Genomic DNA, 19,091 nt, shown 5'->3' with positions numbered 1-19,091 from the left:
GAGCCCCAAATTGTCTAAACAGAAATGAGAGCCTGGAGAACCCAGACTCAGACCCAGCCACACCTTCTGCCTGTGTTTACCCTCCCAGCCAGACCCTGGCTGAGGCTCCTGTCTGACTTGGATTCAGATATTCCCAGCCTCCCCCAAAACCAATTACCCGGCGCCAAATGCTGCTGGCAAAGGCTAGGCCTAGGTTGATGGCTTGAATTAGTTCCAGGAAGATGGGCTCCTCCGAGAGGAGGTGATGGCCAAACACCAGGGCCCCGATAACTCTCGTTGTGGATCGAACAATAGGAGCCTGAGGGTCGAAGGGTCTACCTGTGGGGGGGAGGGGAGCCGGGCTCAGCAGGAGGAGGCACACGGCCCTGCCTCAGCCTTCATCCAGCGGCGAACACTGCCATTCCTTTACTTAATCCATTCCCATACCTCACCCAGGCGCCTGCCAGCCGCTCCCCAGTACCTCTGTGAGCCATGTTCTGTGAAAGACTGTGAGAGGCTGATCACACACATCAAAGGTGCAGGCATGTCACTGCCGGGAAGGAGGTGGGGTGGGATAGGAACTAGCTGTGCCTAGGACTCAGGGAGAACTTTGTTCCCCCCGAAGACAGGGTTTCTCTGCGTGGCCCTGGCTGTCCTGGAACTCACTCTGTAGACCAGGCTGGCCCCCAACTCACAGAGATCCACCTGCCTCTGCCTCCTGAGTGTCAGGATTAAAGATATGCACCACCGCCACCACCACCACCACCACCCAGATTTCAGGGAGAACTTTTTAAGTCTTTTGTGGCCTGGAAGAGTGAGTATCAGTTCCCCACAAAGAGGAAGTGTTGTGGCCTATGGAAGTCCAGAAGGGAAATCAACCTTGGGGAAACTCGAAGTCAAAACCACTAGTAATATTCTTAGGTTTCAGGGACACAACACACACACACACACACACACACACACACATACATGCACACACACACACACACACACACACGCACACGCACGTGCACGCACACGCACACACACACACACATGCACGCGCGCACACGCACCTCTACAGGGGTATGCATGAGCGCGGAGGGTGCAGGGGTAGGGCAGGCTTGCCCTGGCCCACTTCCTCTCACCCTGCTCCTGGCGGAACACCTTGACCAGCTCTGCTGCCTCATGCTGCAGCCGCAGTTCCAGCGCCTGCCTGCCAAGGCCCAGCTCCCGGAGAGTCGTCAGACAAAAGCGTCTCTGCTGCCGCCACGTGTGCCCATTGCTGCAGATAACACCTGGGCCCAAGGAGGGAGAGAGGGTGGCCACCCTCCCCCGCCCCGCCAACCGCCACCTCAGGCAACTCCACCAGGCCTAGAAAGCAGCCTTTCAAATAACCTGCGCGGGGCTGCTGCTCTGACCAAGAGAAGAGGGGCATTGTGGGGCGGTGGTCAGTGAGCCTAGGGTTCTCAGGGTGGGCTCAGGTATGTGTGTCCCCAGCTCTCCAGTCTGATTCTGCCCCAAGTGCCCACCGAAGTGAAGGAGGAAAGAGACAGAGAGGCCTAAGGGGAGGGCAGGAGGGACGGGCACTTTCTGAGCCGGCACAGTCATGGGTTTTCACAGGTGTTCTGGACGGCTCATTCTCCAACACCCGGGGAAGTGAGAGCAGTTTCCTAACTAAAGACGAGCACATTGAGGGTCGGAGCATGAAACTGACTCGCTCAAGGCCATGAGGCCAGGGAAGGGCTAAGCTGGCCTTGGATGCAGGTCTTCTTCACATCTCCCCTCACACGGGAGGGTTTGAGTACGTCTTCCTGGTAACAGCCCTATGTGTTCACAGTTCTCAACAATCCTTGCCCTCTTGAATGCAGTGATGTATAGCCTCGTAGATCTGCCCTTCCCTCCCCATAGGGAGGGCACTCACCTTTTTCTCCAAACAGGTCTCGGAAGAATGGGGTGAGGGGCCTCCCCGAGAACTGTTCTGAGTTGGAGACCAGTGCCTCCTTCACGGCCTGGAAGCCGCTGAGCACCACAATGGGTGTGGAACCCAGCCACACAGTGAACACATTGCCGTGAGTCTGAGCCAGCTGTGGAGAGACCAGGCAGCCCATGGTTGTACATGAAGCCTCCTGGCCTCACTTGCTGAGATCACCCTCTTGGCATGAATCCCTTCCTTCCTGCACCCAACCCTCAACTTCCGGTGTACCCCCTCAGAGCACTTACTCCTCAGGAACCAGCCCAGGGGCACAGACTCCCTGGAGTTGGGGCTCAGCACTCACACCCCATCAGTCCTGGGAATGGGTGTGTTCTAGTATTGTCCGTGATATAAACAGCTATACTGCCGGAACCCCCCATTCTCCCACCCACTTCCTGCGGTCCTTAGACTCCATTTTACAACCTCTGTATGCCCCTGCATTAGGCAGGTGAAGTAACTGAGGCTCACAGCTTCAGAGCTGACAAGTGACAAAACCAGGATCTCCCCATCTCCACATCTGGCCCTAAACCTTGCTTCTACCTCCAATGTCCCTAGGCCGAGAAGATGACGTTCTTCTGTCCGTCCCTTTAGGACCTCATGCTTGTGGCCCTGCTCCCTACCTGCAACAGTGTCTCTGGGTGCAGCTGAAAGTTTAGTCGCCATAAATTCCCAAGGAGGGGCAAAGGGAAAGGGCCAGGAGGAAGGTGGCTCCTTTTCCAGCAGAAGGCGGCAAGCTTCAGGAGCAGGAAGGAGCCAGCCAGGAAAGCCAACCCACTGAACAGGGAGAACATGTCTGCGGCCCTGTGCCTCTTCTCCTTCCCTTTGCCCCCTGACTGCTGTCTGCCCTGGCTTTTATGCTCTCAGGCTGCTTGGTGACGGGAGGCACACCGGTGAGCAAATCCACTCGGTCACACTACTCACGCAGGAGCCGTGCCACTCAGCAGGGCCGCGGGGCTCTAGTGGGGACAAGTTGCAACCAGCCTTGCCGATGTCCCACATGGCTCCGACTTGGGGAGGCTCCACTCAGCCTCTGCCCCCAAGGTCTGCTGACTGGTAGCCGAAAGGACGGAGGCAGTAACTACGAATGGCAGCGTCTCCTCTAGGGAGAAACCGCTCCATCAGGATGTGACTAAAGCTGGGCTCTTGCGCCTGCTTTCCACCCCGGGGCACAGCAGCTTCTGAATCTCTCCAGCCCGCCTTTCTCCACCTGGTCTGTCCTCTGCTCAGCATGGTCCTTCACCTGTCCGGGATCCCCACGTCTGTCAGAAGTCAGGGTCCAGAGCCTTTTGTTTATTTTTGACTATCCTGGGAGTGGACCTCTGGGGTCCCTTGCCTCAGTTTCTCATGTGGACTGGAGATGTACACTAGCGTTAGCTAACTCCCTCTCAGAGCCCAGCAACAGAACAATGCCACACTCCAACTGGGAAAACTCAGGATCTCTTAGTCAAGAGACTATCGGCAATGGGGCATGGATGGGTAGGGCATCCAGATAAAAGGTCAGCCACAGTGGGAGTCCCTGCCACTCCAGGCCTCAGTCTCAGAAGATGGCAGAGCCCTGGAGATGGACTGTGGTGCTGGCCACACAATGATATGAAAGCACTTACCACCACTGAATCATACTTTTTTTTGTTTGTTTTTTGTTTTTTGAGACAGGGTTTCTCTGTGTAGCTTTGTGCCTTTCAGGAACTCACTCTGTAGCCCAGGCTGGCCTTGAACTCATAGAGATCTGCCTGCCTCTGCCTCCCAAGTGCTGGGATTAAAGGTGTGCACCACCACTGCTCAGCTGAATCACACATTTAAGCGTGCTAAGATTTATGGTATGCATAGTGTTTTACTACATTTCTAGTATTACTTTACACTTTCCTTGAGAATGTCATACATGCATACTTCTTTTTAAAAAACGCATACCTACCCCTGCTCTCACCTTCCAACTTCTCCTGGTACCTCCAAACAACTTCATGTCCTTTGGAAAATGATCTTTTTGATTAACCCACTGTGTCCAGTTAGTGATGCTCGTGTGTGTGGGGATGTGTGACAGACTGGTGCATAGGTAACCGGACAGTGGTCACACTCCTAAAGAAACGATTCTCCATCCCCCAGCAGCCAGCAGCTGCCAGTAATTCCTCAACTAGAAGTGAGCCTTCCTGAGCCTGGCCAGCATTCATGCTGGAATGGCCGGATTGCGCAGGTCGCCACAGCTGTGATGAGGTCATGACTGCAGTAGCCACGCATACCTAGAAGACAGCAGTTCACAGCGGCTCTTAAAATCTTTCCACCTTCTCTTCTGCGCTGTTCCCTGGGCCTTGAGGGGTAAGGGGCTGATACAGATGTCCCGCTTAGGGTTGGGCACCCACCAGTCCCTTGTTCTTAGCTCTTTGGCCAGTCACCAGCCTTTGCATCAGCTGCTGCCCCAGGGGTGGGGGGTGGGGTGGGAAGAAGCTTCTCTGATTAATGTGGTTTGGTTTGGTTTTGAGAAGGAATCTCAGGTAGCCTGGGCTGCCCTCAGATTTGCTACATAGATGATGAGCCTCCTAGTTCCACCACACACAAGCTGGAATTGCAAGTGTGTGTGTCCAGCTTTTGCTACATGTTTTTCCTTTTTGAGACAATGTATGTAGCCTAGGCTGCTCTCAAACTCTAAATAGTTGAAGCGGGTCTTGAACTCCTGATCTGCTTGTCTCTACCTGGAATTGCAGGCAGTGCAGGCATGGCAGGCTTTGTATTACAATTTTCAAAAGGTCAGGAGGCCAAACTGGGAGGAAGCTGGAGTCCTATAGATGGGCAGACTTATAGACAAACCATGCAGCTTCCTGTGCCCAGGACTTCCCTGGCATCTCCACCTCCGGGGGCTCTGGCTCCAGGTTCTCGACTGGATGGAGAACAATGTTCAATTCGCTGTCTGCTGGGAGCTGAGCTGGGACAGTGAGGTGTGGAAACACTGTACAAACAGTTAACACTCTGACTTCACGGACTGAGCTACCTTCTGCCAACAAGTCCTGCTTCCCTTCCAGGAAAGGTTTCTCGAGAGACTACAGTGCAGGTCTTCACTGGCTGAACTGGCACATTTGGGAGGCTGAGGCAGGAAGATTGTGAACTGGAGGCTACCCTGAGCTACATACTGAAACCCCTTTCTAAAACCAAAACAAGGCAGAGACTTCCCTCTGAGGCCTTCCTGGGTGGATTTCACCAATGGTTACCCACCACTTCCTTACACTGCATGTCTCCCCCAGCGCCCCTGGCCTCATTCAGGGTTAATCTCAGGCTCTTTCAGCCTTGCCTGTCCACCCCAGTTTTTTACAACGTGGCCAGCTCAAGGGATGGATAGCATCAAGTTTCCTTTTCTTTGGGATTGTGTCAGAGGTGGCTTAGTTTTAAGTCATCGGGTGATATACTTACTGAAGAAGGACTTGGTAGTCTGAGTCCCTGGCTCTCTGTGTACTGTTCTACATGAGAACATGGCAGTCCTCTCATGTGACAGCCTCCTCCTGTCCCTACCGCAATGAGAACTCCTTGAGCCTAAGACTTGTTCTCAACTGTAGTATCTTGTCACGCCCAGGACACAATGCCAGCATTCAACTGAACTTTTATGCTGGCAGTCTGGGGGTGTCACGAGGGGTCCTGCAGAAGGACATCAGAGTTTCCTCAGAAGCTTTGGTGTCATGAAGGTGTCCATGCTGCCGCTGAGGCGATGACTGGCTCCGAGGATAGAGGTGAGATACACAGACGGCTCTGCCATGTGCCTGCATGTTCCACCTGGGCACCATGTGTCCAGCTGTATGGAGCAGGCATGTTTCCCAGAGCCTTCTCAAATCAGATACAGCCTTTAAAGGCTTTTCTTTGAAGGTGGAAAACCTATCACCCTACTGGGAAACGTCGGCCCAACCCTCCCAAGTGTGTTGACCTGTGGCAGGCTTCCTCCCTCTCTAGCCAAAGGTTACAGTGTTCTGCCCATTGGGAAACAAGTCTGCCCAACCCTCCCAAGTGTGTTAACCTGTGGCAGGCTTCCTCCCTCCCTCGCCCAAGGGATACAGTGTTCTGGATGCTGGGAAACAAAGTCTGGCCAACCGTCCCTAATTAGCATGTTGACCTGTGGCAGGCTTCCTCTTTCCCTTGTCCAAAGGTCACAGCATTCTGGCTGCTGAGGGCTGGACTCAGTTTCTAAAACAGAGACACACCCAGCATGCTGGGCCTCCATATTCCGGAGATGGCAGGCAACAGGGACATGGAGGCCCCAGGAACAAAAGCCTTTATTACTCAGCCTCAGTGACTAAGCAGTGGCCACAAGGTTCTCTTTTAAAAGACCCCCCATGTAGCAGGGGGCTGACCTAGGTACAGCTGCCAGCAAGTTCTACCAAGCCCTTGGTGGACTCTTAGCTCTCATTGCTACCCAGGCCATGGGGCTATTTTCTTTTTAGACTTCTGCAACAAGAATGGACAAAACTCAGACTTCCTCCCATGCCGTTACTCTAAAAACTTGCAGTGAAACAAGAGCTCGTTTTGAGGCATCCATGGATATTTCCAAACTATTTCTACCTGAAGTACTGGGAAGGATGTTTCACGTCTACTTAAACTCAGCGAGGTGATGCCACTTGCAAGAGGAGGGAAGGCTGGGATTCAAACCCAGGTCTTCTGTCTCTGATTCAGTGTTCTCTCTTCAAGGCTGCCTCCAGCCTGAGCCAGCACTGGTAAAGCGAACTCCTGATGATGTAGAGGAGCCGAGAGCCTACCATGCTTGGGGGTTCTGATCCAGCCATAGAAGACTCTCCCAGGCTGCTGCCACCAGACAACCCTCCTGTGAGCAGCCGCATCCAGAATCTCCCGTCCAGTGCCGGGAGGTGCAGGGTCCTGGGGATGACCACTCCTTCCTCTCTGCCTACAGACTCGGTCCACCAAGGGTCCTTTCCATGGCACTAGATAACAGTGGACATGGAAGATTACAGCCTCAACCATGGCAACAGAGTGTCTTCCCTCTACAGACTGTCTCTCACCGTAGAGACCCCCAAGCCGCGCGCCCCACCAAGCGGGAAGGGAATCAACAGAGGTGGTACAAAGCAGAGGGTAGGCAGAGATCCCTATACTGGCCTTCACACACACAAAGAGGAGTTATTCCTTCTTTGGGCTTTGTTTGTATAATGTGCCCCCGTGCCTCTTAGGAGTTCTGAGAACAAATCCAAGGGGCCTGACTCCTCTGGCTATGACGTGAAGTCTCCAGAGGAGAGAAGCCATTTCTGGAGGTTTGGAGACCTATGGACTCCTAACTTAGGAAAGGACAAACTCAGACCAATACTGGTCTGTGGACTTTATGGCCAGTGCTTTCTTTGCTTCTCAAACACACTCATAAACACTACTACACCAACACCGAGTGTCCAGCTGAAGAGTTTGGGAACATGCCGTGAAGCCTGTCAGCCTGCCGTGAATTCAGTGCTGAGACTCTACAGAGTGTTTCAGTGGAATTTCAAACTCACTATTGAAAAAAGGGACCCAAAACAACAAAAGGCTTCTCCATCAGGCTATGCTCCAAAGTATATGAGCTCAGGGCTCAAAACAAAATTCATGTCTGAAGGTATGGAGAGGAGTCACCAGCATCCTCCTTAACAATAGCCAATCCTACCCACAGTGCTTTCTGCTGTTGAAGAATTCTGGGCTTGGGGGCTGGAGAGATGGCTCAGCAGTTACAGCACTTTCCCAGTGGATCTGAGTTCAATTCCCAGCACCCATATTGGGCAGCCTACAACTGCCCCTAACTCTGGATCTGGGGGATATGAAACCCTCTTCTGGTCTGGAATCAGATTCTGAAAATGGATTGGACTAGGTATGGTGGTCTCGGTATAGGATGACATCATGTAGGAATGGGGGATGGTGTACATCTTTCCAAGGTATCGTTTCTCTCTCTCTCTCTCTCTCTCTCTCTCTCTCTCTCTCTCTCTCTCTCAAAACAGGGTTTCTCTGTGCGGTCCTGGCTGTCCTGTAACTCACTCTATAGACCAGGCTGGCCTCAAACTCAGATTCAGCTGCCTCTGCTCCCGAGTGCTGGGGTTAAAGGCGTGTGCCACCACCACCTGGCAAGGTGTCCTTTATTTCAGCCAAACATTGCTTTGCCTAGCTAAGTATAAATGGTACATGGCTGACCCAGCCCTACATTCTCCACTCACGTGGGGAAGGATGGGCACAGAGGTGTTTTTGTCTCCAGTGCTAAACAGTGCCTGGCATTTATTGGATGTTCAATAAATATTTCTCAATAAATTTTTGGGGGGGGGAGAGAAAGAACATACTAGGGGTCCAAGTACTGGGAAACTATGAGAACAGAAAGTGGTGGAATGAGAAGTCAGGCAGCTGAGGGTCCTGAGGACTGAGGGGAAGCCCAGAGAGATGGGGTGAGGGAGGGGTAGGGCCCAAAGCACACTGTTCTCAGCAGAGGTCAGAATGGCTCCAGGGCAGAGGCTTGTTAGGCTCTGTCAAGGCCATAAAAATGGGCCAGAGCTGTGTCCCCAAACCGTGAAACCAATTGTTCTATGCAAAGTCAGCATATTCACCCCAAGTATTATGTATCCACAGGCCTACCTGGGTGGTACTGGGCCTGTCTCACCTGGGCGATGGGGCTCCCCTCCAGGAAGATGCTGGACCAGTGCTGTGGGGACCCTGTTCTCAATCTGGGCAGCAGCTAACCAAGCTCTCCCCAGGTGAGTCCACCTGAGGGGGAGGAAGGGAGCTGAGCCAAGGGTCATGCTCTGCCCAGGCCAGAGGGAGATTCTGGGTACAGAGAACATTGCATGGAAAAAGGGGATCTGTCCCCCTTTCTCCTTCCTGGGACCTGAAAGTGACCTCAGCAAGATCCAGGCTTTGCAGGTCATATATACTAACATCGGTCACACTTAGAGGCAGACAAAACTGTAGATAACACCTAGTCGAGCTCTGGTTCCTGATTACCGAAGCTGAGATCGTAAGATGAAAGAACAGGCTGGACTTCCGGCATGACTTCCGTGTGCTTCCATGTCTGTTGGAAGTATGGCTTGAAACGGCGTCTTCATTAAGTTTTATGTTATATAAGTCACACTTGTAAACCGGTTGAGAAACTTCAGTCGGTCAGTCCAAAAATGCCCAGGACAGGGTTTACCACACAGGGTTCACACAAATTGGCCAGCAGAACCCCCAGCGTACAATCTCCGGGTCTGACCCAGACACGTCCTGCTCAACATTTCACTCCCTTCCCAGATCTACAAACCAGTACAGAGGATCCGCTGAGAACTTCAAGTTCTCAAGTTTAGAGGTTGGGAAGGTGTCTACGTGACAGAGCCGCCATTCCATCATGGCTCATGGCTAACTGCTGAGAGCGTGGGGCCACTGTCACATTGGCAGCCTGCTGCACCAGAAACGGAGTAGAAATTGCCTTGAAAATATCAAACTTAGCCAGGAATGGTGCTGTATGCCTTTAATCCCAGTACTCAGGGGCTGAGGCAGGCAGATCTCTACGAGTTCAAGGCCAGCCTGGTCTGCAGCGCAGGCTCCTGGCCAGTCAAGGCTATTCAGCAGGACACTGTCTCAAAACAAACGTGCAAAAAACAAACAACTCAAATGTAAAGCCATCCAAGAAAGAAAAGCTGAAACCACTCACTAGCCGGCAGAACTGGACTGGGCTTACAAAGAGCAGTCAGTAGCTATTTGGTCAGTGGGTGTCTCCTGCCCCGTCTAAGATTTTCCTTTCTGGTCCCAACATTCCAAATGCTGTTCTTCGTTTTTTTTTCTCCCTCTTGGGTTCTATTACCTAATATACTAGGCAGCTGTCCCTTAAGATTTTGGGTGTGGTGGCACACACCCTTAATTCCAGCACTCGGAAGGCAGAAGCAGGTGGATCCCTATGAGTTCCGGGCCAGCCTGGTCTAGAGTGAGTTCCAGGATAGCCAAAGCTGTTACTTACACAGAGAAATTCTGTCTCAAAAACCCAAAACAAGTAAATGACATTTTTGTAAGGGTGAAATACTTGACCGACCAGCACTTTTTTTTTTCTTGCAGTTTATCTGATGGTTCAGGGAACCGAGGCAGTTTAGAGGCTGTAACTGTAACATGAAAAGGGAAGGGAGGGGACCTTAGTCAGGGCAGAGAGAGGGCAGAGGAAAGAGTGATAATAGCATACCGCTCCAGGAAGAGATCGAATCTGGAGCAAAGTGTTATGGATTGGCTCAGCAGTACAACATTTTTCTGGCATTCGTGATACCTAGTAATACCTCCACCCCCAACACACATGCACCCTTCCTTCTGAAGAAGGGTCCAGAGAGTTGGAAATGAGCTGAGGGCTGCCAGTCAGGAAGACGAGGTCAGCGGCACTACTAAAGCAAAGAATGGGACATGCGCAGTGGGGTCCCTCAGCAGCTGGTGAGGGCGGTACCGAGAAAGCCACACTCCCGTCTACAGGTTTGTTCCTGTACTGGAGAGGAAGGGATACAGGTACAGAAGCCAGGAAAGCGCTTTCTTTTGTGGGGTGAAGCAGGAGGAGCGAGGGAGGGGGAGCGAGAGATGAGAACCAATCAGAAGAAAGTTGGTATCCACCTTAGCGGCAAGTGGAACAGGAAGGGGCCCCTCTGACACCCGAAGGCGAACACAGCCCACAGCGACCGTGGTTTTGGTCTGGACCAGTGCTGTCGACACGGCAGTAATAGGGAGGCCCCACACCTGCTCCGTGGAACACCGGAGTCACAGGCCATCTGCAAAATGAGCGCTTGAAATGTGACAGTTAGCTGGGCGGTGGTGGCACTCAGGAGGCAAAGACAGAGCCAGGAGGATTTCTGTGAGTGCAAGGCCAGCCTGATCTACAGAATGAGTTCTAGGACAGCTAGGGCTACACAGAGAAACCCTGTCTTGAAGAACCAAACCTAACCCAAAGAAAGAATGGCCACCGCAAAAAAAAAAAAAAAAAAAAAGAAAGAAAGAAAGAAAAACAAAGGTTACAATTTTGATTTTCCTCTCTTGAAAACAGGGTCTCCCTAAGTAGCCCAAGCTGGCATGGAGCTTGAGATGCTCCTGCCTCAGACTCCCAAGTGCTGGCACTGGAGAGGGGTACCGCCACACCCATTGAACCACTGAATTTTTAACTTTTGAGCCACAGAGGTAAGTCCTCAAAATTTCAAGACAGCAATAATTTATTTATTTTTATATATTTATTTTTATACTTTCAATTTTTATTAAAAACAGATTTTTCATACAATATATTCTGATCATGGATTCCCATCCCCCGACTCCTCCCAGATCCTCCTCACTTCCCTACCCACCCAATTCCACACCCTTTCTTTTTCTCATTTGAAAACAAGCAACAATAAATAACAACAAACCCAGACTAGGACAAAATAAACAAACAGGGAAAAAAGAGCCAAAGAAAAATCACACACACACACACACACACACACACACACAAAAAAAAAAACCCACAGAGAGAGACACACACAGACTTTCACACACAGAAATCCCATAAAAACACAAAATCAGAAATCATATACATAAGCAAAAGATCTCTAAGGCTAAAAAAAGATAAGCCCAGACAGAGCATTATGTTTACCTTTGTCCTATGGTACTGTACAGATAAAGAGCCTCCAAAACTACCACTGACTTTGTTTTGTGTTGGCCATCTACTGCTGAGCATGGGGCCTGCCTTTAAGTGTGGTTTGTGTACCCAGGGATCCTCTGTTAGAGAATGCTAATAATTCCTTTGTGAGCAGATGTCAACTAGAGATAGCCTCTGGTAAGTGACGGGGCCGGGGGTTATGCCTAATTCCTCTCCCCGTACTGGGACCCCACCTGGGTTACACCTGTGCAGGCCCTGTGCAAGACACCAACATCTCCGAGTTCATTTGTGCACCTATCCTGTTTCCTTGGCGTCTTCCATCCCCACCGGCTCTTACGATCTTTCTGCCTCCTCTTCTATAGGATCCCCCGGGAGAGATTCGATGGAGGTATCCCAGTTAGGACTGCTGTTCTAAGGTCTCTCACTCTGTGTAATACCCAGTTGTCGGCCCCTGTATTTTTTCCCTTCTACTGCAGGAGGAAGGTTCTCTGATGATGGCCGAATGAGACACAGATCTATGAGTCTAGCGGAATGTCATTAGGAGGCATTTTACTGCTACGTTCTCTTAGCAACACATTTGGCTTCCCTCTAGATCCCTAGGCTATCTAGTCTCAGGTTCTTGGTCACCCAAACAGTGCCAGGGATAGGTTCCATCTCATGGAGTGGGCTTTAAATCCAACCAGATGGTGGATCGTTAACCTTACAACATTGTGCCAGTTTATCATTCAGGCAGGTCGCCATTGTAGGTCAAAGGTTTTGTAGCTGGGTTGGTGTTTACCTTTGTTCTCTGATAACATACAATGTGTCTTCCAGGACCATGAACACTAGTCAGTAGGGATGAAGGATCTAGTAGGCATCAACTCGACTTCTCGTCTATCAGAGTCTGGGTATCTGGCCTTATGCTGAGGTCCTTCATCCATCTGAAGTTGAGTTTTGTGCAGAGTGATAAATATGGATCTAGTTGTCTTCTACATGTAGCCATCCAGTTTGGCCAGCGCCATTTGTTGAAGATGCTATTTTTTTCCTGGTGTGTATTTCTGGCTTCTTTGTAAAAAATCAAGTACCCATAGGTGTGTGAATTTATGTCTGGGGCTTTGGTTATATTCTATTGATCAATGTGTATGCTTTTGTATCAACACTATGCTGTTTTTATTACTATAGAACTCTAGTACAATTTGAGATTGAGGGTGGTGATGCCTCCAGCAGTAATTTTATTATTCAGGATAGTTTAGCTATCTTGTTTGTGAGTGTGTGTGTGTGTGTGTGTGTGTGTGTGTGTGTGTTTCCATATGAAGGTGAAAATAGTCCTTTGAATTTCTGTAATTGTAATTTTGATAGGAATTACCCTGAATCTGTAGATTGCTTTTGGTAGGATGGTCATTTTTACAATCCAATCCATGAGCATGGGAGATCTTTCCATCTTCTGTTATCTTCAATTTCTTTCTTCAGTGTCTTAAAGATTTGATTACACAAATCTTTCACTTGCTTAGTTAGAGTTATTCACACACACATGTATATACATACACACACACACACACACACACACACACAAACTTATTGAGGCTATTGTGAAAGGTATTGCTTCTCTGATTTTTTTTTCTCATCTGTTTGCCATTCGTGTATAGGAGGTTACTGATTTTTGTGAGTTAATTTTGTATTCTTTCTGAAAGTGTTTAACAGCTGTAGGAGTTTCCTGGTGGAATTTTAGGGTCACTTATGTATAAAACCCTACCATTTGCAAATAAAGATACTTTGACTTCTTCCTCTCCTGTGTGTAATCCCTCTATCGCCTCCAGTTGTCGTATGTTCTAGCTAAGACTTCAGGTACTATATTGAGTAGATATGGAGAGAGTGTACATCCTTCGGGAAATGCTTTGATTTTCTCTCCATTTAGGTTGATGTTGCCTGTGGGCTTGCTGTAAACTGCTTTTATTATGTTGAGGTACGTCCCTTGGATCCCCAGACTCTCCACAACATTTATCATGAAATGGTGTTGGATTTTTGTCAGAGGCCTTTTCTGCATCTAATGAAATGATCATGTGGATTTTTGTCTTTCAGTCTGTTTACATGGCGGATTACATTTATCAGTTTATGTAGGTTGAACCATCCTTGCATCTCTGGAATGAAGCCTATTTGATCACAGTGGATGACCCCCGTCCCTCCCAGGACAGGGTTTCTCTGGGTAGCCCTGGCTGTCCTGGAACTAGCTCTGTAGACCAGACTGGCCTCGAACTCAAGAGATCCACCTGCCTCTGCCTCTCAAGTGCTGAGATTAAAGGTGTGTGCTACCACCGCCCAGCTTTTGATGTGTTCTTATATTCAGTTTGCAAGTATTTTATTGAGAAATTTTTCATCTGTGTTCACAAAGGAAACTGGAAGGTATTTTTTTTTCTTTGAAGGTTTGGGTCTTTGTTTGGTGGGTATCAGGGTAACTAGCCTTGTAAAATGAGGTAGCCAATGCTCCTTCTGTTTCTTTTTTTTTTTAACTTTTATTTATTTATTTATTATGTACACAGAAGAGGGCGCCAGATCTCATTACAGATGGTTGTGAGCCACCATGTGGTTGCTGGGAATTGAACTCAGGACCTCTGGAAGAGCAGTCAGTGCTCCCAACCTCTGAGCCATCTCTCCAGCCCTGTTTTTGTTTTTTGAGACAGTGTTTCTCTGTGTAGCCATGACAGGCCTGGAACTCACTCTGTAAACCAGGTTGTTGTGTAGTAATCTTTTTGTACACTGTGAAGATGTATCACTCTGATTGGTTTAATAAAAAGCTGAACGGCCAATAGCTAGGCAGGCTTTCCAGGCAGAGAGAATGCTGGGAAGAGGGTGGAGACACAGAAGAAACAGCATGAACAGTACAGAGTAAAGGTAACCGAGCCACAGAAAAGAATGTAGATGAAAAAATATGGGATAATTTAAGTTATAGGAGCTAGTTAGAATCAAACCTGAGCTGTTGGCCAAGCTTTCATATTTAATAAGTCTACTTGTCATTTTTGGGGAGCTGATGGCCCCAACCAAAAAGTTCAACTATACTAGGCTGGCTTCCAACTCAGAGATCCCCCTGCCTCTGCCTCCCGAGTGCTGGGATTAACATTGTGAGCCACCACACCCAGCTTGTGTTTCTGTTATGCAGACTATTTTGAGTATTTTAAAGGCATGAATACTCCTTTAAACGTCTGGTAGAATTCTGTGCTAAATCTATCCGGACCTGGGCTCTCTGTGGTTGGGAAACTTTTAATTACTGCTTCTATTTCACTAGAGGTTAATGGTCTATTTAAATTGTTTATCTGATATTGATTTAATATTGTCAGATGGTATGCATCAATAAATTTATCCATTTCTTTCAGGTTTTCCAATTTGGTGGACCACATATTTTTTTGAAGTATGTCCTTATAAGCTGTCCTGGAACTCGCTCTGTAGACCAGGCTGACCTCAATCTCAGAGATCCACCTGCCTCTGTCTGGGATTAAAAGAATGTGCCACCACCACCTGGCTCCAATTTCTTTTATGTAGGAACTTAGTGCTATATGAACTTGCCTTTTAACTGATTTCATTGTGTCCCATAGGTTTGTGTATGTTGTGTTCATTTTCTTTCAATTCTAAAAGTATTTAATTTCTTAATTTCTGTCTAGACTAATTTTTCATTCAACAGTGAGTTGTTCAGTTTCCATGAGTTCGTAAGCCTAATTTGTGTCCAAGTATGTGGTCAATTTTGGGAAAAGTTCAATGAACTACTGAGAAGATACATTCTTTTATGTTTGGGTGAAATGTTCTGTAAATATCTGCTAGGTGCATTTGATTTATGTCATCATTTTAACTACAGCATTTCTCTGTTTAGTTTTTACTGGATGACCTACCTATTGTAGAGAATGGGGTATTGAAATTTCCCACTACCACTATATAATGGTCAATGTGTTTCTTTTATGAACTGGGGCATCCTTGTGTTTGATGCATAGATGTTAGAATTACAACATCCTAATGGTCAACTTTTCCTTTGATGAGTATGTAGTGTCCTTCCCCAGCTCTTCCGATTAGTTTTGCTTTGAAGAGTATTTGTCAGATATTAAAGTAGCTACACCTGCCTGCTTCTTAGGTCCATTTACTTGGAACATCTTTTCCCATCCTGTTCCCCTGATGTCTATCTTTAACAGAAATTAGTATTTCTTGTGTGTAGCAGAAGGATGGATCCTGTTTTCTAATCCAGTCTGTTAGTCTGTGTCTTTTTATTGGGGAATTGAGACCACTGAGGTTGAGAATCATCAGTGAGTTTGTTGATTCTGTTATTCTGTTGTGGTGGTGGTTTCCGCCCTTTTTATTTGCTGGTCTGGGATTAGTTACTTTTACTGTTGTGTTTTCTTGGGTGTGGTTAATCTCTTCAGGCTGAATTTTTCCTTCTAGCACCATATGTAGAGTGGATTGGCAGATAAATACTGATTAAATTTGGGTTTAACATAGAACGTACTTCATTACCTACTGTGATTGAAAATTTTGTTGGTAGAGTAGTCTGGGCTGGTATCTGTGGTCTCTGATTAGTTTGCAGAACACCTGTCCAGGTCTCTTGGCTTTTAGTCTCCATTGAGGAGTCAGGTGTTATTCTAAGGGGTCTGCCTTTTTATGCTATTTGTTTTTCCACCTTGCAGTTTTTAATGTTGTTTGCTCTGCATGTTTAGTATTTGATGATTATGTGTAGTGGAGAATTTCTTGTCTGGTTCTGTCTATTTGGTGTTCTGTATGCTTCCTGTACTCTGATAGGCACCTCCTCTCTTCTTTAGGTTAGGGAAATTTTCTTTTATGATTTTGATGAAAGTATTTTCTGTGCCTCTGACTTTTCCCCCTATTACTATTATTCATAGATTTGGTCTTTCACAGTGTCCCGATTTCCTGGATTTTTTTTTGGGGGGGGGGTTCAACATTTTTTGACTGTCATATCCATTTCTTCTATCTTGTCTTCAATGCCTGAGACTCTCTTCCATATCTTATGTTCGTTCTGTTGTTGAGGCTCGCCTCTGAGGTTTTTGTTTGACATTCCAGATTTTTCATTAATAGTGTTATCTAAGTTCATGATAATCTCAGTTTGGTGATTTTATTGTTACTTTCATGTCTTGAACTCTTCATTTCATTCACAGACTTCATTAAGGTATTTGTTCACATCTTTTTAAGGTCCATGAACATATTCATAATAGCTATTTTGAAGTCTTTGTCTTATGGTTCAGTTATATCGAATTTCTCATGGACTACTGTAGTACGCTTGCTAGGTCTGGGAGCCACATTGTCTTGGGTGTTAATGATGGTGTTTTTCGGCTGGTGTCTCAGCATCTGAGTTTGGATGACTGTGATTCTAAGTGTTGATATCTGCTCTTGTCTTTGCTGGGTGGGTATTCCATTCCTTGGTTTCTGCTGCGCTTCTTGGATCTCAGTCAAGTATTGTGGCTGTGGGATGCTTCTGAGTCCCCACCATGTCTGGCCCCCTGGGGTCCTGGGTAGAATGTGTTTCTAGGTATTAGGGGCTGACACAAAGGAATGGGGATGGACTAGATGGGGGGGACGGGACTGAAAGGTGCTCAGGAAGGAGGAAAGGTGGGTCCACTGAAGGTTTGGTGGAGTCCCCAGGGAGTGAAGTCAGAGAGGGAGGGCAGGCCCCTGACAGTGGTCTGCTACAAGGCGAGGGATGAGACTGGGGAGTCTGCAATGGAGAACAGGAAAGAGAGTAAAGATCACCTACCCAATGTCTATCCTGGTGTGGCCACTAGGTTCCCAGGTAGACAGTGTTTCTAGCTTTGACAGTTGACTCAAAGGAGGTGCTGAAAGGGTCCACAGAAGGAAAGCTGGGTCCACTGAGAAGTATGGTGGAGTCCCCAGGGAGTGGAGGCAGAGAGGGAGGATAAATCCCAGCAAGTGGTCTGTTACAGGGCTGGAGTTGAGACTGAGCACAGGAAGGAGAGTGAAGACCATCTACCTGATTTCCAGGCTGGTATGGCCAGCGGGGTTCGCAGGTAGTGAGTGCACCTCCAGGTACTAGAGCTGATTTGTGTCAGCTGAAATGGGTATGCGCTATATGGGGTAGTGGTGGTGAGTGAACATGTCCATAGAAAGGAGCAAAACTGGGTGGGCTGAGAGGTTCAGCAGAGCCCCCATGGGACATTTATTTTTTATTTATTTATTTATTTTTTTTAGAAGACAGGGTCTTGCTGGCTGAGATGGTCCAGCCTCACAGACTATTCTAGCCAAGACTTGACCATTATCTTAACTTTCTCAGGGTCCCCCAAAGATGCCAGTGCCCCCAGACAGTAGGAAGCAGTCTAGAGAACACAACACCCACATTCCCAAAAGATGGCGTGGATGGTTTTTGGTTATTCAATGGGTTATGGATGTTTGTCATTGTTTAGGGGAGATACAGAAATATAATATAGGATAAAAAGACAACTATTAACCTCAAATATTTTACATTGGTATGGATTTTGGTATATTGATACAAATTTAAATTAATTTTGTTTTACTAAGTGTATGTTTCTACTCATTTGGGGGTATTGTGTTTATGCAGCTCATTTAAAAATGTAATGTATAATTAAGAAATGCAGATTAGTAGTCACCTATAATAATCAAACTTGCAGTCATATTAGGTATGCTTTCAAAGTTAAACAGATATAGTTTAGATAGATAGATGGTCTTCAGACACTTCAAAGACCTATAGAATATGGCGTTTAAGATGTTTAACACCCTGAGGCATTTCATGACAGTGAAGCACATCTGCTCCTCACAGCACCAATTTATTTCAGAGAAGATGATGAGCATCAAAGAAACTCCACATGGAGTTTGCTTTCACTGTGGCAATGTTAGCCACTGGACAAAGAAACTGTTCTTGCCTTGACTGTTGACAGTGTGCTGTACAAACTAGGCAAGCAGGACAGAAAGGAAAAAGACTAAACTTTGCCAAAACAAGGCGAGACAGTCCTTCAAAATTCCTGCTTCATAGAAAAGTCTGCCAGCCGGGTGGTGGTAGCACACACCTTTAATCCCAGCACTCGGGAGGCAGAGGCAGGTGGATCTCTGTGAGTTCAAGGCCAGCCTGGTCTATAGAGCGAGATCCAGGACAGGCTCCAAAGCTACACAAAGAAACCCTGTCTCAAAAAACCTAAAAATAAAGAAAAAGAAAAGTCTGCCAGATATTCTAGGCCTGTAGGCAGAAAATGGATGCTCCAATGTTGCAAAAGAACCTTGGGTGACTGTCCAGGTAGCCAGATGTCTGTTGTTTCTATAGATTTGGAAGTGGCTTGCTCAAGGTAATATTATATCCTTCTGGGGTCTTTGATGAGGTTGAAGACTAGATAGTTATAGTTATACTTTTCATTAGCTATGATATAAGTAAAGTAGGTACAAAACTTTGGATTCACCAAGATAGGATAAATAATGGAGTATTTTCTTTGAATCTGCCAAATACAAATGGACTGGATATTGTAAATGTGGTCCTTACTTGATAATTGTTCTTTGTATATAGTTTTTCTATGTTAGAGTTAAAACTCTTTCCTTTTTATTTAGACAAAAAGGGGGAAATGTGAGATATTTGATTACAATGTATAAAGATATGTCACTCAGATTGGTTTAATA

At 47.4% G+C, this 19,091-nt stretch overlaps 1 long non-coding RNA gene across 2 annotated transcripts in view; it reads left to right on the top strand.

Moving 5' to 3' along the window:
- Nucleotides 1-19,091, top strand: part of LOC119088823 — a 32,892-nt gene that overhangs the window by 11,270 nt on the left and 2,531 nt on the right. The window contains exon 1 of one of the 2 annotated variants that reach the window (XR_005092565.1): nucleotides 7,941-8,613. The exons of the other annotated variant lie outside the window; for it this stretch is intronic. This is a non-coding gene — a long non-coding RNA (uncharacterized LOC119088823). Of the gene's footprint in view, nucleotides 1-7,940; nucleotides 8,614-19,091 lie in introns of those variants that run through there. 2 annotated transcript variants of the gene reach the window in all.

The sequence above is a fragment of the Peromyscus leucopus genome, chromosome 12, assembly GCF_004664715.2.
Source record: "Peromyscus leucopus breed LL Stock chromosome 12, UCI_PerLeu_2.1, whole genome shotgun sequence".
NCBI classification, from domain to species: domain Eukaryota; kingdom Metazoa; phylum Chordata; class Mammalia; order Rodentia; family Cricetidae; genus Peromyscus; species Peromyscus leucopus.
This window is presented reverse-complemented; position numbering and strand designations above follow the sequence as displayed.